The sequence below is a fragment of the Thunnus thynnus genome, chromosome 23 (genome assembly GCF_963924715.1).
Source record: "Thunnus thynnus chromosome 23, fThuThy2.1, whole genome shotgun sequence".
NCBI classification, from domain to species: Eukaryota; Metazoa; Chordata; class Actinopteri; order Scombriformes; family Scombridae; genus Thunnus; species Thunnus thynnus.
The window spans coordinates 10,827,526-10,854,299 of NC_089539.1; the positions used below are offsets into that span (position 1 = coordinate 10,827,526).

The window sequence follows — 26,774 nt, forward strand, 5'->3', positions numbered from 1 at the left end:
GGCCTTTATGATGGTTAAACATTTAATTTAGCCCTGACATAACTTGCTACATCAAACATGTTGCAACATGACTTACCTTTTCACTAAAGTCAGTATGATTCATCATCTGGGAACCATGAGCATCTGTACCAAATATTGTGTCAAACTATCTTGTAAAAGTTTAGATATTTCACTGAATAAGAGAAATTTACTGGTGCTACCTGCTGACAGCACTAAATCAAAAGTCGGGAGATAAGCAAAGTCTTTAGGATACATCCTCTGGGCACCATGCATGTCAAAGTTTCACGGCAATCCATCCAATAGTTGTTGAGATATTTTCATCTGGACCAGAGTGGTGGACCAGCTAACTGACCAACATTGTTATTCCTAGAGGTATGGCGCTAGCATTGATAAAAAGTTGTCTTCCTATGATGCAGTCAAAGTTAACTGGTGCTGAAAGATCATCGGGTCTAAAAAAGTTACAACACACAATAAACATGTCTTTGAGATATCATATTTCTGACAGCAATATTGAATCTGTCAAGAAATCCATGTTTTACCCAGTTCGTTATAAAAAGTGGAGTCTACGGGGCATGGGAGTAGGAAGTATTGAAAATGTGGGTGGGACAAACTAGGGGGGGGTCTGGGTGTACTTCCCCAGGAAATTTTTAACAGAGTAGATGTCATTTCCTGTATTCTGATGCCTTGTAACAGGTGGTTTGATACTTTTATCTCGCTATACTAGCGTGAGAAAATTATGGGTACATTTTGTAATTTCATCCAGAGGAAGTGGTTGGCCCCAGATCACATATTTGAAGATATTAAAAAGCTAAAAGTACAGAAATTGATTCGATGACTAATTCAGAGACATCTTTAATAACCACTCATTTTTTATTTAAACTTGAGGATCTCTTTATGCTTGCATGCAACTGCAATTTCTGCCGAATTAATGTCTTTCATGTTATCAAATCAATGAGTAAAGTGGAGAGGACACCTGTAGTCAAAGTGCTGCTATGCATTCTCCATTAAACTACATTCATCTTCTAATTACTTCTACGACTATGAAGAATCAGCAGGACCTGAGGCCTTTTCTCTAAACTAGATAAGGTTGATAGCCAGTTATCTTGATGGCTTCGTTTACACACACATTTTTACACACATAACACTGCTATCGAGAAGCCCTCCACAACATTTCATGACAAAAGGCATCAATATAACATCCATTTGTCACATTTCATGAAAAGCAATATTCTTGAATTCATAGGTGCCAAAGGGTTGAGGAGGGTGTGTGAGCAAATCTATCAAGTTAGCTGGATAACATCACAACAGAACCTAAAAATCTCATGAATGCTTTTTGCTGTTTTTTATTCAATAAATTTCATAACCTCACACAATTATCAGGTGCCCAGTTGTACCAACTACTGTAATTGTGGCACTGCAGTAACAGTTAAAAGATTTAGAGATAATAAAAAAAAAAAAAACAAAAGCTTACAGCTACAGCTCCTCCCTGCCTTGGTACTTCCTTCATTGTTTCCTTCATTACTCCTCTTCATCCCTTTATGTTTCCTTGTTTAATTCACTTATTCTTTCTTTCTCTCCTTCTCTTTTAGTCTCATTTGCCATCTTGCTTTCCTCTTTCCTTTCATGTTTCCCATCTTCCAACCTAGTGTTAGCGGCACGCTCGTGTGTATGTGTGTGCGTGCTATGTGAGAATCTGCTCGGGTGCGAGGTAGTAGTGAAAACGTGGTATTGAATTTCATTGATCTGAGTATTCTCTCAATAAGCAAGCAGTGGAAAGACCAATGCACTGATTTTGTGTGGGGTGGGGGGTCTAAACTAATAGTTTTAAAAAGTGGTCAGACTTTTCCCACCCTCTTATAATAGCTGCGACGCCTGTACTACGAGGCCAAACAGGGGTGTGAGACTGAAAATTTAACTACCACCAATAGAAATTCTGGTTTACATATTTACAATTCTGGGTTACGTCCACTGATTCTCATTCAAGTGAAAAATTAAAGAGCAAGAACATCAAACGGTGCCAACACAAACCACTGCCTGCAGTTGCCATATCTGTCCGTATACCTTAAAAAGAAGAAATGGTGCATTATTACTAGGGCTGTGTTTACAGAGCAGGACATAAAAGGAAAACATTACAGATACTGCCGCTCTCCTCTTGGCCTCCAGAGGAACACATAACCTCTACAGAACAGAAGAGGAGAGGAAGAGTTATATGCCTATGTCTAGTATCTATGGAGTCACAGCTGTGCAGGTGTCCAGGTGAATAGAGGTATTCCAGTAATCTGAAATGTGAGAGACGCACAGGCACAAAGCCTGGCCTTTCTAGTCTTTGTGTCAATGCACAACCTACCTGTCTCACTGGTAGCTAAGTTGCAGAACTCATGAGCTAATTCCAGTCTTTTACCAGCCACACACCCTTTGGTTTTTCAGAACTAATGAATACAAACTACCTTCGGAGACCAGATAACACATGCGACATATTCAAGCCCTAGAGTGAAATATGTTCTGATTGTTGCAAAATGATACCTAATTATATAATACAAAATAATGTCACATATCATTGAAAAATATGGAATAGGCTATATACTGGAGGTTGGAAATTTTCGCAAGCGGCAGGATTTCAGTATTTTGACACATGCTGTCCTCAACTATCAATATTCAGTCAGCCAGACTTAAATTCTAGGGCTTCTAGTCAAAAGCTGCAGAGGATGAAAATACAATTGCCTCCACATCCTGACAAAATTTGAGGCTTTTATTATAACAACAGCTTTGTCTCTCTTCAAATGCTGTCATGTGTCTTCCAGACTAGCTCTCCCTCACGACAGAAATTACTGCCACATTACTGCCTCTTGCTCTGTCTCTGCCAATAGTCACCTTAGCTTAAAGGTACTCTGTGGAGTTTTCTTGTAAACGAACACAGTTATATTTACATTGTGTTCTTTTTAATCAAAATGCATTGTGTGTCACCTAGAGGCTTAATTAACACATTGAAGGCACTTACTCAAAAAACATTAGCAAAGCTGATTTTCTTGCATTGTTCCCTAACGTTGTTGGTGAAGTGCTGCATTTCCTGAACTGTCAATCAGTGGAAAAAGTGGAAAACTGTTGGCAGGAATGTGTCATCTGTGTGCTCATGAATGTAGATCGTGGATGTACTAATAGAGATGGATACAACAAGGCCATAAACTGCATATAAAGATGGAAGTAGCAAGGTGTGACTTGATGATTGAAATAATATTTCCAGACAGAAGTTGACACTTTTTAAATGGGAGTCGGAGCCAGGGATTTCTTGGAGCCAGCATCTAGCAGCTGTCGACGGCATTGCGCTGTATAGCCTAGTACTTCCACATTGGCTTTAGCCTAAAGCCGTGGTAGTTGCCGCTTGGACACAGCATGTCAATCTTTTTTCCAATTTACCCAAGTGGCTAACTGCAGTACTGCATCTACAAAATGAGAGTAAGTCATGTGTGCTAGAAGGAAAAAAAAGACAGAGAGAGAGGTCTATTGGTTCAGTGTAAGCAAAGATATACTGGTAATGTATTCTGGCATATCATTTTATGATGATTTTATCACATAGATAAAGCTTCTGCAGTAAAACAGGGAGGAAGAGAGAAATAAAGAGAGAGAGATACTGCATGCCTGTAGGTAGTGCACACTAACAGCTGTTTTGGCTGGGGCTCTGGGGACAGTTTGAGTTGGGTAAACCTAATGTTTTCTGCAGGGGTAAAGAGTCTCCTGAGACTAGTCTGACAGGGCAGTTAAAATATGTTCAGTCTGTGTGCATCATGATAAACAATATTTAACAAACAAGATTTACATTTGTTAATGGGTTTTGTGTATTTACACAAATGTGTGTGTGAGAGTCTGCAGATGTGTATAAAGGAGGTACATATACATACGGATGAGTGTGATGCTTTTACAACTGCAATACTGCAAATACTGTACGTGAGGCCACTAAAAGTGCAGTATGTGTGTGTTTATGGTATAGTAAATGCGTGTACATGTGTGATATCCATCACCACCTACAGTGCTGTGTTTGGAAAGCTGGCTTTGTGGTTGTGGTTCTGTGTGCTATGTGTCTCCTCTCACACGTCCAGGCCTCGGCAGCATTAACACGTTTACAGTCCCAGGATGCAGAGCGGCTGTGGATGCGTATTCATAAATTCACTGGAGCTTTTTTGGCACTGCAAGGCCAAGAATTTCTCTCTTTCTTTCCATCTCCGCTTGTCCCTGTCTCAGCTTCATCTGTCATCTAGAGTATCGCTTTCTCTGCCTGCCTTTTAGAGGCCGACCGATACATTGGCAAGACGATATATCAGCTGCTTTTACCTTATAACAGATATATTGGTGTCTCTGTAAGCCAATGAATGTTAACAGGAAATATAAAGTACTCAAATTAATATATGTTTTAGGCCACTTGGGAAACAACAATTATTGTTTCAACTCTATTTACTTTCATACGAACAATGACTATGTGTAACATGAAAGAGGTTGCTCGTAGTGACAAACCCACATAAAATTACCACTCCGCTCTGCAGTTTTATCTCAGCTCTACAGAGCATTTTAGTGTCTTTCAGTTCCCTTTTTTGGTTTAACGGCCCACAGCGTTAGTGTTTTGGTTCAGTCTCATTTCCTTCAGCTATTTCTAGCAAAAAGGCTCAGTTAAACCCACTGTAACCCACCAAACATCTGACAAAGTTAGCGACTAGCTGGTGACCACAGTGGAGCATTTAGCTGCTAAAAAGCAAGATATTTTTCTCAGGAATTGGTGGACATGTGTTAGGTGGACAGAGACGCGACTCCAAATGAATGCTAACGTTGCTCAGTGTCTCCTGCATGTGTAAAGAGCTTGCTATCAACTTTACAAGGCCATAATGTGTCAAATGTGTTTGAGTTTTAGCTTGTTGTGGAGATCTGCCCTTAACAATGTGATTATTTTTGGGGGTTTTATAGAATGCATCTTTATATAGTCTCAACCTTAACAGTATCGTATTTGTGTTGTTTACAGTTGTTCATAAAAATTGATACAGATTTAATTATCTGTTTACTTTTTAAAATTTACTGCTATATTTGCTGTTTGAAAAGTTAATTTTTCAGTTGAAAAATGTCCTGCTCAGTACATGTCTTGCCTTTTAATACCAAATTAAAGGGACTTTTATCAAAAATAACTGCTTACATTAAATGTTTGTTACAAAAGGTATATCTGTTGATATACTGTGAGCATTTTTTTTACTCTAAAATATCAATATCAGCATCTGCCTGAAAAGTCTAGTATCGGTCGGACTCTACTGTCTTTACCCAGTTGTATTGCATTTCTCTCTCACCCCTTCCTCACTGTGTCTTTTCCTCTTGGCCCACAATGCAGCAGTTTAGCCAACAGCTGCAGACTACGTGTTCAGCTAAAATATGAAGAGACACTTGATTAGTATGAATTTAGGTTAGTACTTGGTTTAAATTTTATAGGATTTACTCATGTCCACGCGGCCAGCTCCTTTTCTGTATCTGCATCTGTCTGCATGCCACAGTGTGACTATCAACCACAATATCTTGCGGTTTGGTTGTCAAAGCCGAGGTCTTAAGCTGTGTCTATAGCATCAGAGCTCAGCTCAATCTCAATACCATCTGCTTTCCGCTCACACTCTATCTCTTCCAAAACAAATTTTTGAAAGTGTGGCTTCAGCTCGAATGAGGAAAAATTTCACTGAGCATGAGCAGATGACATTCATAGGCAAACCTGAGAAGCTAATGCCACTGTGGCACGAGAAATGCAGCGGGATAACATGCCGACGTTTTTGAGGGTAAGGGTAAGAGATGGGCTCAGGATTTTGAATGCCTCAGATGCATTGTCATTAGTGACTTCAGATTTGGCCACTAGACACAATCCTCCCTCAAATCGCCCTACAATCTCCCTTATGCTGACTTTGGCTGTAAGATAGAAGACGAACCAGCGAGGGGAAATTTCACACCAGTTGTAGGGAAAAGACCTGAGGGTTAAAGATGTTAAGTTTCCATTTGGTGAGGAAAATCGAGACTCCTGCATTCCCAGACAATGGTTCACATTCTATAACACCTCTCAGTGCCATGTGAATCATACACACAGAGACAGACTGACTGAAGTTATCTGTTCTCACACACACAGACACACACGCACAGCCAAGAAAATCTCAATGGAATACCTTGGATGCATTATACTTTACAGGGTGCTGGCAGGCTACACTAAGCACTGCTGGGATTAACCAACCACTGAATTTATCTATGAGTCAGTGACCCGAAAGATCAAATGCAAAATCAAACTAGCAATTAAACAGTGTCAAAGCTTTACATGTGGTTTCAAATGTAAGTATCTCTATAATATTAGTATTCATGATTGAATAAGCAACATTCAAAGTTGGGAAAAAAAACATTCTTATTTAATATTTTTTTCAGAGTTGAACACTCATCTGATCTGCTTCGTCAGGACTTTCTGGGTGTAGTTTGGTCAAAGTTGACTGACAGTGATGTGAACACAAATAAACACACAGCTGTTAACAGATTTGGATTCAAATGAGCTAAACTCTTATCGGTGTACAGACATACAGTACATGACATCATCTTCTTCCAACTGAGCTCCACCCAATTTTAAGAACCAAAACTGTTTTCAAATTAGCTAAAAATGTTGTTCTTATGTAGGACCTGCCGCTTATTGAAATAAGCTAATTGAGAAAATACGTTTTCAGAGCCTTTAAAGGATCATTCTGTTCAACTTTGACCTTCCATACATGCGGTTGTTGTATGTGCACACAACTTTCCGTTTTTTGTTTTTAATTATTTCAGGCGCACTTAGTTTTGGTTTCATCACCGAATAAAGTGATCTATAAAAAATGGCTAAAATCTTGGCTTATTTATAAGAAGTCTGATTGTCTTATCAATTGTGTTTCTTGGCCAATTTCACTTTTATTGTAGTGATGCCTCCATCTTCCAAGATCTTAGTAATTACTTATCATAGCCAATGCATGTTGTGATACACTTGTGATAATAAATAGCATTTGTTTCAATTATCTTTCAAAGTGACAAATTCCTCTTGGAAAGGAAGCTGTAGCTCGATACTTTCTAAACTATGTGTTGCCCTGATAAAAACAAATTACTCTCAGTGTTGCATTCTTGAATCCTGTGTTTTATTTTCCACTGTCAGCAAGATAACCTCACTAAACTTTGAGCACGCTGTCATCTGTCGTATATTTAGACTATGACTCACTGTTCTTTTTATATTTTCTTCTCTCAGGGTCCCACACATGGATGGGAGTTTGAGGAGCTGTCCCTCTCACTGCTCATCACACTGTACACGTTGGATCTGAAGGTATTATGACCTTTCTCTCCCGTGGGGAGACTGAAAAACACCTGCACATCACTAGCCAGCGTTCCCCTTCAGGCTGAGGGTGTGTTTATGTGTTCTTAAAGCTCACGCTTGAAGCTAAGTCACACTTAAATTGCAATAAAAACATTACCCCGAGATGCCATAGCCGTCATCTGAATCTCACAGCTTTTCCACAGCAGGTTTTAGCGCACAGGTGCTCCATTTAAACTGCAAATATTTGGTCTTCACTTTAATTTCTGAAGACATCCTACTAAATCCAGCTCCAGCAAGTTTCAAAAACTTGTTTGAAGCACTTTAAAGTTAACCAGCTAAGATGATAAATTCTTAATTGTCAGCTGCTGATCCAATTTACCAAATTAAATAACAGTCCAAGTTGAGTTGATATAGCAGTTGGCTGAAAAAGAAGGGTTATAAAACATTGTCTTATTTTTCAAATGTTGGTTTTAAGAGGAACATTTGCATTAAGAGTTAGATTCTTACTGCCCAAATCATAAATAACACTGTAAAAAGGAAACTTTTCTCTCTCCAATCATTTACTTTTAAAAGGCTTGTGTCCCTTTTTAAAGTGCACTTTCAGATGCTGCACCCACAATCAGGCAGAATAGGAGAAAAAGGCATTCCAAAAGTACAAATCCCACACAAAATAGGGATGTTTGTACGGCATCAAAAGGCTACTGCTCACTGGCGGTGCTCCATATGACCAAATATGGAAGGAAAAAATGCTGCCTTTTCCCGTAACCAAACTGGGAAGAAGGAAAAAAAAAAAAAAAAAAAAAAAAAAAGGGAAGGTTTTCTTGCATGCTGTGTGCACAGCGAGATAGAGCTCTCACACTCACTACACAGTGGCCACAGAGTTGGCTCCCTCTCAAAACAGCATGACTGATGGCGATGTTGGACCTGCCGTGACATCTCAGCGAACACTGTCGGGCACACACAAACACACGCACACCTGCACGACTACAGATTCATGAAAGAGAGGCGCACCGATCTTTTCACTGCGCTGACATTTCATTTTTAAACACACACAAAAGCTTTCTTCACTTTCACATATGAGCTCTATGCTGTAGTCTCAGCAGTGCACTTTGAGTCGGAGCCCCCTGGAAAGGGAACATTCCTCTCACTGAAAAAGCAGCCGTCTCAAACGCCACAGTACTCTGCTTAAGTTAGAAACGGTTTGTTTATCTGGCCCCCCTCGCTATATGGAGCAGCTCTGACATTCTCCTGCCACAAAAAAAAAAAAAAAAAAAAAAAAAAAAAAAGTCTGCGGGCATGTCATTTCACAAGAAACTTATCAAATTATCTGGGGCAGATTTTTGGAGTGCTTGTGAGCTGCCAGCGCTGGAGCAAAACTGCTGGGAGACGGAAAAAAATCTGCAGTCAACACAGAACAAAGCAATAAATAAAGGGACTTGTGCTTCTGTTTTCACAAAACTGTCCAGATCAACAAGTCACTGAATCCCTGAATTCCATCTGAAAGGAAAGTTTTTTTGGGAAATACGCCTATTCCCTTCCTTGCTGAGAGTTAGATGAGAAGATTAATGCAACTTTCATGTCTCTACGCTAAATATGAAGCTAAGAAAAGTTCCACTAGCTTCCTAAAACTATTACTGGGTATAATGAACAACTGAAATATCTCCAATTATGACAATACTACTGTACTTTTTGAAAGGAACGTCTTTTTCATTGCTGCCCAACAACGAACAGCTGAGAACAAAGCGATAAATAAATAATTCCCCCTCTTTCTTTTCCTGTTTGCTCAGGATTCAGGTGGTTTTAGCTTTTCGACACTACAGCCATTCTTATGTAAACACCTCCTTGAAATAATATATTTAGATATTCTGCTGCAAATAACCAGAATGTCAAATAATCTCAGTAAACACACACCCCTGCACTTGAGGTGTGATATTAACAGTCTGTTGTGTAATCCAACAAGGTCGTTACAGTCAAGCCTCCATCTTTTTTTGTCACTGTTAGCCAAATGTGACGTCAGCAGTGCAAATCTAATATGTGGAGCACAAATCTAACTAGTCTTTAATAGTATTTACAAAGACAGGACAAATTAATAACTAAATGCAATTTTTCCACATCGTTTTCCTGTCAAAACAAACCACAGTTATGTTGAATACACAAGGACATGATAATCGAGTCTCTCAGTACCTTAGGGTGCACTGGGACATCTTTAAAGACTATTAAACAGGATCGTAAATAAGTAATAACAGACAGCTGCTGAATGAAGCCGCAGACAAAGTTGATGGTAATCTCAATGCACTGCAAAAAACAAAAAAACAAAAAAACATCTAACCGAGTCATTTCACTGTTTTTAAAACCAAATTTTAAACCAGTAAGTGTTTGTGCCAGTGAAGTGATATAATTTCCTCCATTTTAAATGCGAGTCAGCAGTCGAATCTGTCCTGTTCTGCCTCATTTTATAAAGAATCTTTTGTCTATCGTTTTAAACAAAAGAATAGGATGTCTAGTCTGAACACGAGGACATGTGACATGCCATGAATCGCTCCCTCATCCTTCTCTCGCATCCATTTCCAGGGGAAAAGCAGCCTCTCCGCTTGTTCCTTTAGGACATCTCGTCTTGACACCAGCCTTCTGTCAGAGTAAATGAGGCCCGGGCAGGAGTCTGTGTCTCCTCAACAGGACATTAATCTGCTACTAGTGAGCTGACCAGGGAGACTTGTGGAACCAGAGTGCTGATATATGGTGGGTTTTAGTCTAAGCACTGCTACTGCCGACACCGCAGCTAGAGAACAGTTTATCCAGCTGATGGCAATAAAGCAGAATCGAACGGAAAAGGGTAAAAACAGGATGGAACAGAACAGAAATTACCTCTACTTCGCGTTAAAGACCTTGCTTTCTTTCAAATCTGTGAGGGAAGGTGCAATTATTTTCTTATAACCAGGCAACCGAAAGATTACAGCTTCAATCACTGCAAAAAAAAAGCCAGTGTGTCTAGCTGAATGGCCCTGAGGGTAGATCCTGAACTTGTACCGTTTTAATAAGTGTAAGTCACTCGGGATATGCACCAAAGCTCAGTGACTAAAATGTAAAAGTATACATGATTAGCATGATCCACAGCAGCCCACAGCCTCTGGTATATGGGTAATAACATGACATGCTGGAAACATTAAGTGGAACATAAAAATGTATTTCTCATAAAGCTTGAGAGGTTCCTGATGTGTTTCTCTAAGGCAAAAAAAAAAAAAAAAAAAAAAAAAAACGGAAAGAGAATGGATCTGCTGAACATTTGTGACATGCTTCCTATAAAAGCCACGTTTCTGCCGTGGCGGACGTGTGGCTCTTCGTGGCCGGAGAGAAATTACACTTTGGTGAGGGAAGGCAGAGAAAATCGGAAGGTTGAAAAAAAAAAAGAATGTAAACGGCCGAGTGATTTATGTGGCTGACTCAAACCACACTAAGAGAACGTCTTCCATTATACCTTACATGGAAACATACATGAGGGTAGAGTGAGGCTAAAAAGCATGATGCAATGCCCTCACACACTGAGAGCCTGTTGAAAACATGACAGCTGAGTGCGAACCCTGACAAAAGTTTGCCTTTTTTGCGCATGTATCACAGGCCCATTTCAGGAAAAAAGACACACACTCACAAAAGAAAAAATCACTTGCACAAAGGACATATTTATTTAAATCTCTCCAAAATGTCATAAATCTTTATCTTTCTTGCCTTGTTTGAACACACAAGTCAGTAAATCACGGGGTGGAATGCCAATTTTTTGAAGTGCGCTGCGAGGCTTTTCAAGGGTATTAGATGACAAGGTATTTTTCAACATAAGGGGCTGCATTCCTGGAGAGAGATAGGAGGAGATTAAGGAGCGGGTGGGTGGTGGGTGGGGTGGCGGGCGAGCAGGATGACTTGACCAAGAGGGTCTATTACTCACAGTGGATGTGGAGCGATCCCCTGACAGTGCTTTCAGTTCAGTCGTATTGGAGGGGGAGGGGGGGGGGCAATTTTCTTGAGGGAATGAACAGACAAGACACATGCTGCACACATATAGCCAGAAAAATGAATGATAATAGACAACCTATACTGTTTTTGTTTTAATCCTATGACTCTCTCCCTCTCTCTCTCTCTCTCTCTGTCTGCATTCGTGTGGCCCTGACATGTTCTCAGTAAATTGATGCGGGCCCGAACCATTCAATGGTGGATGTGCTGGGACTCCTCAGCCAGGTGTGGAAACTAAAAAGGTGTCTCTGAGCAGTGTACTCAGTAGAAAGTTGATGAATGGGCGTCAGTGGCCATGACAGTGACCAAGAGAAGATAAGTGGCATTTTTAAGGCAAAAAGCGCTCAACAGGTTTAAGTTATACCACAGACCATCTATCACTCTACACTGTGGAATTTTCCTTAAACAAACACACTTATGTTTAACATTAAGTGTTTCTCACCTGAACCTATTGTGAGAATCCTTGAAGCAATAAAGCATGGTGTACTTTTTGGTTTTAATTTTGATGGAGTGCACACCGGTCCACACTTTGCTAGGTGTGTGTTCTAAAAGTAAGAAATTAGCCTTGACGCTCTCATAAAACAATTGCAAAGCGGATATTTTGAATATTTTGAAACCCGCATTGCTTACATAAACTAGCAGTCTCCCTTTTACCTGCCTTTTTGGCATAATTACATGTTTTGGTACGTTACCACCACCAATTGTTGGTGCCTGCGTGAATTCTCTGCATTTTGTTTCGCCTAAGCTGGCAGGAACAGCGCTGGGCTATGAGGGGATTTTGGCGTAGAGGCCACAGTTGAAATTGCAGGTCATGTGATTCACACTGGGCCATAAGAAAATATTCCAACACACAATCATTACAAAAGAGACAGCTGTTAAATAATTCTGACTGTCATAACACCCCAAAGTGACTCTTTGTGTTATCAAAATTTGATCCATTAAGTTCACTAGGAGCCGAATCAGTCAGTTATTTCCCTGATATTAATACCTCATCTACACTGTGATCTGTATATCCGGATAGCTTAACTGGATAAGGGAAAATGTGCACACTTTGGACCTAAAAATGCAGAAAACTGAGGAAGCCCGAAAGACTTTATTTGGCATATGCACCTGGTGAGCAACTTTCATTGAAATAGAATAAGGCACCGTTCATTCCAGTTTTCAACTGCATACATTTCTTTGTGTTTTATGGCTTACATGCACCACATAGTTGCATTAGTATACCACCCTTTAAACTAGGTAGAAATTGGTACCGTGTTGTCTTAATAAACAAGTTTGGAGCACGCTGGTGGCCTAGGGGTTAAGGCACCAACCATGAACTGCAATGTCACTGGTTTGCATCCAGCCGCAGACCTCTGTTGCATGTCACTCCCATCTCTCTACCCCCTCATTTCCTGTCATCTCTCTACTGTCGCTATATAATAAAGGCATAAAAAATGCGCAAAAAGCATTGAAAATCAATACTGCTTCAGTTCTTTCTAGGAGATTGGATTCAATACTGAACTTCATGACTTTTACAGTAATACTCCTCACCAAGTGTGAGCCAGTGCAAATCGAGGGCACAAACAGCACATGGAAGACAATACTGTAGTTACAAGAAGAAGAAGGAATGTAATAGAAAAAGCCAGAGCATAGCTTTTGACAAAGGACTGCAGAAGTCAGCAGAAAATTCAGTGGAGTAAACCAGTCCTAATCCCAGTCCACCTACACTGGTTGACAGATAAGATGCCAGAAATAAGAAATATAGAGCTTTTTCATTTAGACAAAGATGAACACCAAACAAACATAGCCTACTCCTGTGCAAAAGTTAGCTTTCTTCTAGCTTGCGGTGCTTTGTTGTATCACATTTTAACATACTTAAGCATTAGCATTGCTTTTGAATCAGCGGATGCACATTCTCTAAGTGACAGAGAGCTCACCTCTCCATCCAAAAAATACATTCCACTCTTCTCATAGCTCAAATCCTTTCAGGGCTCTACAGGGCTAAAGTTCACTAGCTTTACCAGATCTCATTTTCGTGCATGGCTGTGCTGGCTGTTATTATTAGTGTGGCAGCCAGCCAGAGAGTGTCTTGCGCAGGTACACGTCTACTATCCCTCTCAATCCCTCCCTCTCACCCCCCCGAGGTGAGAGGCACAAGCCACAGTCTTTAATTTGTAAGTAGACAGAAGGTTATGTATGTCATCTTATAATATGCACTCACTGCAGGTGTGTTGGTACTATGGTCATTGTTTCTGTCAGTTTAGGGGCCTAAATGACCACCAGTGCAAAGACTAGTGATCTTCATATCTGTAGCTTACAGTTGCAGAGCAGCTATAGTCAGCAGAACATCTTGAACTGAATCCTTCAGCAGAGTTACTCTGTGTCTGTCTCTATTTCTTCTCTCTTTCTGTGGTTATGTGACTTTGGAATCCATTGCCAGAAATTCCAGGAAACCCTAGAGCTTCATGAGACATAACAAAGCTCTCTCTCTTCCTCTGTCTTTGTCTCTTTCACTGTAGATTATACTACGTTGCTCTGTCTGACTTTTGCAGGCCTGGAAGCTTTGTGCTTCATTCTCCTTGGGAGTAAAAAGTAATTTTATTCAGTGGCTGATTGACTCATATCATACTCTTTTAAATAGTGGAGTTTCTTACTTTTAATGCCTGTGCTAATTCTAGACCACAGACTATTTAGACCATGGAAGACGTAATCATCACTGAATGCCATTAGCATGATGTGGTATTTACCAGTAAATTGAGGATAAAATTCAGCTTTAGAGGTTAATATATGTGCGGTATTTAAGCCTTCTAATTCCTAAATTTATTAGAATAACACATATCTCAGACAGCCATGAAATTGTAAATAATTGAGCGGTGCTCTTAGGAGGCTTCTCTGGTTGCTCCGTCGAGGTTGCTGCAAGCTTTTTTCTAGCTGATGGCAAAACTGGAAATGAGATTTGGTTCACAAAGCAGCAGAGCTAAATGGGAATAAATCCAAAACCACAGCCGTCCCCCCCGGCACTAATCTGTCCATGGGGGTTCACCCATCTCCTCTCGCTCAAAACTGTCTCCTACACCTGGGTCAACTCTGCTCTTTAACACATGGATGCATGTCTGCGCCCCCTCATACACATATGCAGGCACCTAAATACATACCTATTCACCCCCACCCACCACCCACCTTGTGTTTATGTTCAGAGCTTGAGTGACTGGTATTTCATTTCGGCCTGCCCGGAGCCCTTTTGCACAGTTTGGCTTGGCCGGTGTACCATTACTGGTCATTAAGTCTAACCTGAACTAATAGGGGCCCATTTTCCAAGGTGGTCTCCCAGGTGGCTGTCACAGGAGTGAGTGGCACTGCAGGACTCAGGACCTGTCTCAGGCACACCGAGTCTCATGAAAAATCTGCTGGGATGCAAGCCAGACTCCATCATACACGGGACACAGACTCTTTGATAACAAGAACCCATTGTTCTAGGGGGGCGTCTGGGTGTTTTGTTTCTCATTAAGGCAGGTTTAATGAGGCCAGCCAGAATGGGCACCCTATCCTATCCCTATCCCTTAAATGCACTCTACAGTATTTGTATGTTCTTAAACATCTGATCCAATGAACCTTCAACAATCCACCTGAAATCAAATGCTCAAACCTTAACCTTACAAAATCACCAGCATCCCAAACACCTAATTCTGGTTTCTGCTTTAGCTTACATATACTACCATTAATATAAAACCAAGTCACACTGATATATTGGTTGTTATTAGCTTCATGTAGATATATCGGTATCAGCGTATGTGTTCATTGACAAGAAATTGCAGTATAGGATTGCCAAATGTGTTAAAGTCATTTAGAAACAGTGCTGCCATTACATAGTTTGTCAACCAGGTAGCACTGAAGCTTATTTTTCAATTAAAAAATTTGGTATATTTTGGTCATAGTTTCTCAGAAACAAACTCAAGGTATCCTTACCAAAAATGTTTGTGCATTTACGAAAAATACAACTATCTGCTGAAATAGTAATAATAAAATTTCTTCTCATATATCAAGTATCAGTGTCAGTTACTTTTGCTCCCAGATATCACAAACAGTACTAAATCTCAAAAAAAGTTTTTATTAGTTGTACAACTTACTTACCAATCATCATGCAGCTCTAGCTGATTGCTAAAAGAGGGATAACTTTATACAAACTTTACATTCATTGCTCTATTTTTGATAATACACAGATGGTTCCAGGTCCTGTACATTCTCTTCACGTAATAACTTTTCACCAGTAGAGAGCTTAGTAGCTTCTGACTTTAATGAGATTTAAAACAGACTTCATATCAGGAGACTCTGACAGAGTAAATATGATGATATCCAAATAGCTGATGTCTTCTTTTATCATCAAACTATTTATATGTTTTAGCTGTGCTCTCCTCCGTGAGACGTGTCATCATTAATCAGAGGAGAAGGAGCCATTAGTCTAGATGTGGGGGTAATTAATCCACGCTCACACTCCATTAGACGTCATGCTCAATTTGTGTAGAGAGCTGTGTACTGGGTAAATAAGTAGAGAGGACGGGACCCACAGCTATTATTTCTGAGTAGCATGGCATCTCAGGAGTTGCTAACGTGAAAAGTTTGATTTAAACTACTAAGAACACACAGTTCAAGTGGATATTGTACAACTTAAATTAAAGGAGGACTGGTATAAATTATTGTCTGTATTAAATAATTGTATTCAGCTTTTTTTATGTAGGAAATTTGTGAACTCTGATGTCTGATCAGAGGATAATCATATGCATATGTATCTTAGTCATAAAAAATGTGACTGGACTTCAGCATTAAAGCCAAACCGTTAGCCTCCAACAAGGTTAAACTGCAGTAGGGCATATAGTATGAATCAGCCTTTAGTTTAATAAGTACCATTTGGCTGTCACCTCAGCGGCCGTAGAGCTGCTCTATTACAGTAAAGCCCCTCCAGTACAGAGCTAGGGTTATTCAATAAAAACCTGACTGAGTGTTTCTCCCAATCACCACTGGCAGAGCTCTGATGAGGTAAAGAGTTCTCCTATGCCAGCCTCTGTCCCTACGGAGTACTGTCTGATTAAAATGGTTTTTTGAGGCCATATTTTTGTTCTCCTTGTCCCCTTGCCAGACTAGACTTTGAGTACAGAGAGAAAAATTGACAAATTACCAAACGCATACTGAAATGAATCCATGAAAACAGATCTAATCTGTAAAGGTCTCTGATAGGTAGATAGATGAGAGCATTGGATTTCTCCTTTTTTTTGAGAAATTGTTGGTATCCATGTTTCAAAGACGCAGGAAGAGAATGCTGAAAGTACCTAAACATACTCTACATTTGTTACAGGCGTTGAGGGAAGAATGTGTTTGCATCCACCATTCTGTGCTTTTGATCTTCAGCCTTAATCACATTCACCTACCCCCTCCCAACAGGGCAGTGACATGTGAAGTGGAAAGAAATGGCAATAGCAGAGTGGCCCACTGGCCGGCATTCTTACTCTCCCGTTCTCTCGCCTTGCTTGTAATACATTCCTGAGCAATCCTCAGAGGCTCATATGTAAATGCCTGAGTATGCTTCTGATTAGGAGGCACAAAGAGTACACTCTATAAATGCACTCTTAAACAATTACCACTGCTCCCGACTGTAGCCTCGACACAGACCTCAGACTGTGCTGCTGCCTGACTGGCTTGTTCAGGTGGGAAAGATGGATGCAGACCATTTGCAAGAATGAGCCTCGTTATAAGACACATGTGCAGAGTTTGATTTTAAGTACCAGACCGAGAAAGGTTTAAGAAACATCAAGAATAAAATTTTATTTTGTGTTGAACGAGTCAATTAGTTGAGTAAATGACTGATCACAGATCAAATAACTATTTCTATGTGAAAGACTTTGGGAAGGAAACCCACAGAGAATTACTGTATCTTTTTTGTCTAATCTATAACCCTAAATGTTTTATCAGGGGTTATGTGCCAGACCCTTTCTTGGTCAGGACCAGTGTAATTGCCAGACAAATGGTCCACACACCAAGAAATAGTCTGGCAAATAACCCCACATATAATTTCAATTTGTGGCTTTACACCTTGGTTTTTGTAAGGATTAAATAAATGAAATACAACATGTTCATTAGTGGTCTTTACGCATATTTGTTCAATAAGTGTATTTCCCAAAATGTTGAACTTTCCCTTTTATGTATTAATATGTTGTTGGACCATCTGATAACATTGTATTGTCCTTAGATTTTACACTAGGAATTAAAATAATTGTATTGAAATACTAAGGATTTGGTCCAAATTCAGTCCAAAAAAATACTCTCAACTTCTAAGCTCTTCCAAAGAATGAGACAGAATTACAGTAGAAGTCTGACTCATGTGGATAGCCATGTAAGGACACAGTGATTGTTTTATGTGTATGAGGTAAGTCCTTGCTTCCATCATTACCACATACAAGCCTGATCTCGCTCTTGCCAGTTCTCACTCCCCTTATGGCTGGTGTCCAACGTAGACTATCCAAGCTGTCCTTCACATTCGCCATACACACTTCAGCAAACACAGCACCTCTATAGCCACAAGCATAAATCCAGCAGGCCTATAACTGACCCGCACACTGCCCTGTCTGTTCCCCCCGTGCGATTCATAGAGCAGTTAACCTTGCTAACTGTGTAAACACATGACCTCACCGGTCATGTGTTCACACTCATTGGTATTTTTCACACACGCCGCTGGGATTTACATCACCTTATTACCTCCACGTTCCCTTAATTCCCCATTACCCTAAAATATGGGACTTTTAGAAGGTGATTTGACAAGCTCTTGATTAGCCATGTTTGTTTAGTTTTGGGACGCTATGGGAGGAAGACGAGAGGCTGAGAGGAGGGGAGGAGGAGGAGAGCGGAGGTGAAGAGAGGACAGGGGCAAAGAGGGGAAAGAATGGAAAGCTGGCGAGGAGAAGAAGTATAAAGGTGATGTGAGAGTGAAAGTTATAGTAATCATTTCTTTTTGGGAGGTATGAAAAGGACCAGAGGCAGATTGGTGTTAAAGGAAAGGAGAGAGGCAAAGGGAAAGTCAATGCAGCTGTTAGGAGAGAGACGTGTAAGGTGGTTTCTCTGCCACAGGGACACACTGTGCACGTCTAAGGTCCCAGTGGGAGGACGCAAAAGGAAAACACAAGGCCAATCAGCTAACGGAGACATTTCCTGTGCTTGTTTTATCAGATGAGAAGAAGCCCAAAGGCTAAATGTCCCTCTCAACAATGTTGTACACTTCTCCAAAAAACCCGCTTTGGGGAACGAAGGAGAGAACATGCATCTTTGTAGGATGACATCAGAAGAGCTGCTTAGGAGCACTGACCTCACTCTCGCACAATCAATCATCGACAAAAACTCCACGAAATGTAGACCACAAAAGTAAGAAAGGAGGTTTTACCTTATAAGATATAAAGCAAGGCTGCCTTGCGCGGGATTAAATCATCACCCATTAAAAAACAAAAGATTTTGTTTGAGGGAAAGGAATACAATAGTCTTTTTTTTACAGCTATGAAACTTCTGGCGGAGCTTGGCATCTGGCAACTGGCAGATGGCGGGCCAATATGCCAATTACCAGCACTGACATGCCATGCTGCCTATTAGGCAATCTGGCCTTGAGTGATAGCACTTTAAAGTCAGAAAACGACACGAGTGAGAGGCTGATCTAACAAACCCTCTTCATCAGAGTGTGACTAAAGCCCAGAGGAATTCAAACACAGGTCTTTCATGCCCACATGACTGGTTCAGTCAAGAGAATCAAAGTTTGGGAGTTAGTTTGGAAAGAAAATGAAGATAGAAATCTTAGGAGGAAGGATCATTGTGAAATACTTTACACATGTAAACTGTATTGAATCTGCGGCTTGAAAATAGCTATGTAAATGCGGTTTGATTAAATAAGACTTAATTCGGTGGTGAATCTATGATAGGCCATGGTATGGGTCGACAAAAAGGGGGGGCGGTGGGGGAATGAAAGTCAGCATTCTCCATCACCCAAGAGACAACCAGAGTATAATTGTACAGTGAAAAAATGCCAGAACGTCCTAGAGCACCATGGATATTCCCCTACAGAACTGTTCCATGTCAGCTTGGCTGCATAATGAGGAACAACAAACAGAATAAAGCTAAATTACACAGAGGGAAATTTCATGGCATGAGAGGTTTTTCTTTTAAAAATGGCAAATAACAGGAATTTATATATCACAAACATCACAAACTGTAACTGCATATTTTCCAGGACCTAAATAAACACCATCTAAGGTTTCATGCCCTTGTGTGACTTCAAAAGCAATTAAGCAGCACTACCAGTTTTGCCTACTGCTTGTTTGACTGTTGTTACCCGGTGAAGAGTTAAGAATTCTTTTCCAGCCCTGAAATCTGCCCGTCTGTCCAAGCTCACCATATTATACAACTTAGTGTGCGGTTCTGGATGCAGCACATTCAAATTACATGCTATCAAATTCAAAGGCGAGGGGGAACAGAACGAGTACGCTGTGGGGCTCGAGTCCAGGGCCAAAGTCCCATGAGCGTTAGCTTCATGTCAATCACAATCACTTCAAATGAATTGAACCCTGTCCTACTCCTGCAGTTGTCCAGAAGACACAAACCTAAAACCTAAACTAAATTTATTTCCACAAACTGGTAGGCACTGATGACAACAATGTTACTGATTAAACAGAAAGCCCTAATTTTGCATGTGTTTTCTTGCTGGCGTGGTAGGGCGGCATCTCTATCTCAAACTACATTCTTAGAACAAACAAATCTACATAAAACCAAGCCAAAGGGCAAAAGACTAGAACACAGGAAACATGCTTGACATAGTTTCACTGGTCCGTTATGAGAAGAAACCAGAAAATAGCTCTGGCACCTGCTGTGCAGAAACAATGTATGTTTGGACTGCTATATCAGCATGCAGTCACTGGAAACCAAACCACATTTGGAAAACTTTCACGCTGAACACAGTATAGGTAAACATCTATTATAAAAGAACAGAACAGTCCGATCATTTGTGTTAGAAAATTTCCCCTGCCAGTTTTCCATTCTATTCAAATTCAGTTTGCCACTTGGTTGGCTGCCTTAGCTTAGTGGTGGTAAGAAACTATTGCCTTGCAAGGAAACTCTGGATTCTTGCTTTGGAACTTGATATGGTGGTGGATTATGAGTATCTAGGATCAAACTAAAACAAAGCACCCGCATACAGTGCACTGCATGCATGTAACACACATAACTGTGCATGCAAACCTACATGGGCACATGTCCATTGTGATTTTAATGAGGCAGTATGGTCACCTTATCCAACATTTAACTTTAATCAGCGAGAGAAGGGAGGGAGAAGGAGATGAAGAGAGAAAGAGAGAGAGAGGGAGCCAGCATACAGTAACTAGAAGCCTTCACCGCACTGTGCAGTCCAAAGCCAGACTCCGGAAATGCATGGCAATGTTCCCTACATCCTGCCCGCCCAGCCCTAACCCTGGCCCTGGCTCCCGCCCCACACTGCCAAACCCCTGTTATCACTCTGTGCAATTACCTCCAGATTCTTTTGCACCCATATCATATCATGCCAATTATAAAATCCCTCTCTAAGTACACTACAAAGCACTACATGCATTTTAGTGTAAAGCCTGCTGTTTTCTGTGTGTGTTTCAGCCTAGAAATAGCAGTGTGAAAGTGTGTATGCATGTCAACAGGCGTGCAAAACCTGAAAAAAAACCAAAAAAGCCCAGAAAACATCCTATAGCACTGATTCCCAACCAGGGCTAGCATTCTACTAGTACTCCTGGTTGCAGGGGGGTAAAGTAAAGTATTAGCAATCGTGCAAAGAAGCTAAACAGTTAGTTAAAGATGCAGTGTGTATAATTTAGTGGCATCTAGCAGAACGGACTTGGCAGAAATGGGATATAATATTCATAAGTATGTTTTCATCGGTGTATAATCATCTGATAGAAGAATCATTGTTTTTTCGTTACCTTAGAATGAACCCTTTATATCTACATAGGGAGCGGGTCCTCTTCCACAGAGGCCACCATGTTGCATTGTCATGTTTCTACAGTAAACCAGAATGGACAAACCAAACACTGGTTCTAGAGTGGGCCTTTCACATTTTTTTCACAGCCACCGAAGGTTCTCCATCATGCCTGGAAGGAGGGGGTGGGGGTGGTTATCCAGTTGGTTGCAATCTGCAACCTCACCACTAGATGCCAATAAATCCTACACACTGCACCTTTAAAAGTAATGGATTAAATGGTTGAAATAGTTAGCTAAAAGTGATGCATAAATACTTGAAATAGCTAAAAGTGATGCATAAATGGTTGAAATAGTTAGCTAAATCTGATGGGCAAATGGTTGAAATAGTTAGCTAAATGTGAGGGGTAAATGGTTGAAATAGTTAGCTAAAAGTGATGGGTAAATGGTTGAAATAGTTATCTAAATGTGATGGGTAAATGGTTGAAACTGATAGCTTAAAGTGATGCATAAATGGTTGAAATAGTTAAAAGTAATGGATGAATAGTTGAAATAGATGGCTAAAGGTAATGCGTAAATGGTTAAAATATTTAGCTAAATGTGATGGGTAAACAGTCCAAATAGATAGCAAAGAACAATGTATAAATGGTTAAAAGAGTGAGCTAAAAGTAATGGGTAAATCATTGAAATAGATAGCTAAAGGTAACAGATAAATGGTTGAAATAGATAACTAATACGTGGTTGAAAGAGTTAGCTAAAAGGAACAAGAGGTTGAAATATGTAGCTAAAGGTAACAGGTTAATGGTTGAAACACATCTAATAGGTTAAAACGTCCAGTTTCTGCCACTCCAAATCTTTGTTGTACAAATGCAAACTTGACCACACTGAGTTAAACATTGACAGCTCAACTGCATGAAGAAATTGTAACAATATCTATAGTCTAATAAACTGTGTTAAATAACATATATTTTCACATCAATTCAGATCAACACATCTGGAACATGATGGGTGGTGTCAATGAAGGGGTACTTGGTTCATCTGACAGGGCTGTAGGGGTACACCAGACAGAAAAAGTGGGAGCCGCTGTACTAGAGGACTGTTATGCATTGCATTCCAGAGGCTATTCCAATCATCTGTCACCAGGTTGGGCCTGCGCCTTATAAGGAGCGGAGGGCATTCTCCACGTGTTTTCCAAACACTGCACAACTTATCAGATACAGTTTCATGGACAATTACTATGCTGTCTCCCCCGAAAGCATTCAAAAAGAAAAGAATCTACAGATCTACCCTCTTCTCCCTCCCTCTATCCTCTTCCATTTTCCATGCTTCCATTTCACAGATACTACTATGTAACAAAGGCGAGATCAAAAGACTTGCTGGCTAACTCAAGTACAATGAGAGTTGAAGAAAGCCTTTTGCCTCAGGGGTGGTGGGTTTGCAAAGAATGTGATACCTTGAAATGATGAGAAGTGGATTCATCTGCAGCAGGCCTTGCCTTTTTGCAACACTGCCCTATGGCTTTGCCTGCAGGAGATGCTGGATGTGTTTAAACTTCATACACTAAGGACAATTGCCTTCTGTATCTCAGCATGATTTTATGGTCAAATTTGATCGTTGTCGGTCATGTGGGGAGTTGGTAGCCATATGGGGCACATCCTTGCCTATAGCTAACTTACAACACTTTTTACATGTCAAATTCCAACAGGAACTCCACATTCTGCAGTTATAGCTCAAGGACACATTTTTCCTTTTGGGTTTGGAGGATGCTATGCATACATTAACAGTCAAAATGTGATGTTAAACATATTTGCAACTGTATGTTGCAATCATTTAAAGTTGTTTCAGGCTGCAGTTAGTGCCATGTAAGCTACTGAGGCGATGAGAAACTTGGCTGGCCTGGCCTGGGTTAGGAGACACCCCCCGCCCCTTTATACTTTGTTCGATAGGAATCTGAAGCAGTGAGCGCGCATTACAGGAGTGGACATATGCGCTTTTCTTTGTGTAGTCCCGCGGTTGACAAAACATTTACATGACTCGACCCATAGAAAAGTTTATTATATCTCTCAATCACGAGTTTACTTTGCCTTCAGTTAACTGCTGGCGTGGAAAGCGCACAAAAGAGGGAGCGGCAAACAGCCAACATATTGTGAAAAGTAGACTCAGCAGCAGCAGCCCATGCGCACAGTAGAGACCCATAATGTGATAATCTGCCATCGTCATAAAAGGCATCATATGTTTCATTCGCTTAAGCATCAGTGCGTCATGAACTTTCATCCAAAGGACGGAGCCAAAAGAGTTCAGTATGCAGGCAGTTTAAAGTTTTTGCGCTTACCTGTGGATCTTAACGGGACAAAGTAAAGCTCTTGAGTCGAGTGTGAGGAGAGGAGAGGGAGCCAGTCTGCAGTCGGTCCTCCACTTCACTCAATGATAACTGAATACCCGTTCAAGCCCCTCCCTTTAAGACATAGTCGCACATCTAGGCTTTCTCTTTGCACTGAAAAACGCTAAGCTATTGCTCAGACTCCTTAGCGACAAAGCCTGTTTAGTACAAACGAAAAATGAAATATGTCAACTCTGGGAAGAACTCTTGTAAAACTCCCAATAGCTGAAGTGACTTTAGGCAGTGAGTGCCCTTTTTGGTTATCCTTTAGGGCAGTGGTTCTCAAAGTTTTTCACGTCAAAGACTCCTAAACTGACACAAATTAGACCACGGACTCAGATTTTGTCCCAGGGTCCCTCATCTGATAAGAATTTTGCTTTTAGATGTTTTATTACAGAAAGCGTATGAAGTTCGTGACCAAAATAGTCATACATTCTGTCACTGTGTTACTTATGGATGGAATTATAGTGAAAATAATTTATTCCCCTCTTTGCTGGTGACCCACTGGAAGCCCTGGGGGTCCCTGGACCCCACTTTGAGAACCTTGCTTTAGGGGGCCTCTGAAAGAAAATCACCTGTCAAGAGCGATCTTATGAAATGTTAATCTTGGAGAGAAAAAAAAGGGCTGTTTGCTCACAGGCAGGCCTAAAATGTTATCCGTTTAACAGAAATAGTTACTAGTTTCATTTGACCTCAAGTAAGTGATCTTCATGACAATTATATTACTGTAAATTGCATTCATTTATACTTTTTCACTTAAAAGAAGTCTACTTTACCTTAAGTCAACACTATATAGTCCCAGCTGTTGTTTCAGTATCTGATCTCCTGAAAAATAGATACATGGCAATCATTGAAAAACCAAGAACAATAACACGGCTGTCAAAGTATTTCCAAAAGATTCTTCCAACTACCTCAATAAAAAAAATATTCTGTCTGGTGCACCATAGAGAATATTTTTTTTCAACCCAACATATTTTTCTCAATACAATAATCCAAGATGGCAGTGTGCAGGCATGATAATATTTGCTAATTAGCACAAAACACAAAGTACAGCTGAGGTTGATTAGAATGTGTCATTAGTTTTGTAGAAATTTGTTTATAAAACAAAGTATTGAACAGAATAAAATGTTGACCTAATGGTGGCGCTTATTTATTGATGTATTTAGTTATATTTCTGACTTGACTGATGACCTTTTACCACCTTTTGTTGGTTTTTAGGCTCCAACGCCTTTCAAAACTATTTGGAATATAATTATGGTGGAGAAATACTTAATTGTTTGATCGTTGTTGTTGCGTCATTATGTTTCATTTATTTGGCCTAAAAGTAGTAAAACTGAAATCTAAACATACTCCAATCAGATAGTCACTGTGGTAAGTTTTTCATTGCACAATGTAACTACCCCCAGGTTGCTACAAACCACCAAATTCCAAGAAAAAATATAGAGGAAATGACCTCAGTGTCCACTATATTAGTCACAGCCCTGACTTTACTTTTAGCATCAATACTGTGGCATGATAGTGATGCATCAAGCACCATTTTCTATACGTATTCACAGTATTTCAAGCTAAGAAAATTGATAAGTGTGATGTATTTTCCTCCAAATGCACCCTTGCTATTTGTGACCTTTTGTCTGTCAGCAGTTTTGCTAAAGATGCAGGGAGTTAGAAGGTGACAAACACAATAGCTGCAGTGTTCTACTTTCTATCATGAAACAGCAGCATGGAGACACTGCCCCGCTTTGTCGCTCCCTTTAAAACAATGATGCTCAGAACAAAGAGTGAACTTAAGAGCATTAGGCCACTGGTGCAGAAATGAGCACCATATGTGCTGGTGCTCTTTTGCATGTGTTTTTTTTAAGATAAAGTGACATAAATGCGGCCTGTTGATTGTGTGCATGTGCAGATGCAATTGTGTGTAAGTGTGTGGTGTGCATGTGCCTGCTGCATGTGTGTGTGACGAAACGTTAAACAATGTGCACGAGGAAGGAGAGAGACAAAGACAGAGCGGAGGGAGGGGGTTAGCTCAACAAATCTGAAAATGTGTTTTCATTCCTTTGAAAAACGATGTATTTGAAGATAAACCTGTCACCCTTCATCTTGCAGGTTCCTCTAAGATTTTCATTCCTGATCTAGTTTGCACACAACGTCATGTTCACCAAACCCTCATTGCCCTGATGCAAAATCACTTCATGGTATAACGCGATTGCCAAAAATGATGCTGTGGGTTGGGCATGTTTTGAGTTAGTGTAATGCCCTTATACTCAAGGCTGATGCTCACTTGATATACTTACATCATGAGCTTAGGTGTTTACATCAGCCACACACCCCAGTTTATGACCTGCCTCTTCAGGTCTGTGGCCTTGCATGAATGTACTGTGTGTGTGATTTAGCAATTGAGTTTTGTGACTTTGCTACAACCGAACGGACATGTCACCACATAAGTCTTAACCATGTTAGTGCCAGCAGAGGTAGCACTGAGCATATGGATACTTGTCCATGTTTATGTGGCCACAAAGAAGGAAACTTCATGGCTGTTTTTCTGCTGCTGCTGCTGTTGCTGCCGCTGTCAGGGATGCACAGACCAAAGACCAATATGCAGGTTATTTGCAGCCCCAGGCCAGAGAGATTCACAATGTCAAAGCTACCTCACATATATACCTTCAAAATATGACATCAGAGGAAAAATACTTCTATAATTGGTGCTGAGGTTAACATCATATTGCTTACAACACACCTTCAAAATGTCATCATTTCATCATATTGTTTTAGATCAGATAAAAGAGTATGTTGCCACCTTGACTTAGACTGACATCAGGGTTAGGATTTGCCTTCAAAGTTGGATTCAGTTGTAGAAAAGAGGTATTGTTAATGATGAAAGTCACATATGTTACTCTGCAACAGTATTATCACAGCTGAAGAGAACAAAAGTTTCCATAACAACAATGAACAGCCAGGACATCTAAGGGACACAGCTGTTTTTAAAAAATATATATAATTAGTTTTTAAGACTACAATCATCAGTGACAGACATCAATTTTATATGGATTAACACATTCTGCAGCCTTCCTCTCACTGTGCATGTATGATGGATGATTGGTATCT

General features: G+C 40.3%; 1 protein-coding gene across 5 annotated transcripts in view; it reads right to left on the bottom strand.

Annotated features, from left to right (window-relative positions):
• Positions 1-23,772, bottom strand: part of cald1a (caldesmon 1a) — a 55,440-nt gene extending 31,668 nt beyond the window's left edge. For all 5 annotated transcript variants that reach the window (XR_010925830.1, XM_067582404.1, XM_067582403.1 and 2 more), the window contains exon 1: positions 23,625-23,772. The gene's annotated coding sequence lies outside the window, so the exon portion shown is untranslated. The remainder of the gene's footprint in view (positions 1-23,624) is intronic.
• Between the last annotated feature and the right edge of the window lie 3,002 nt (positions 23,773-26,774).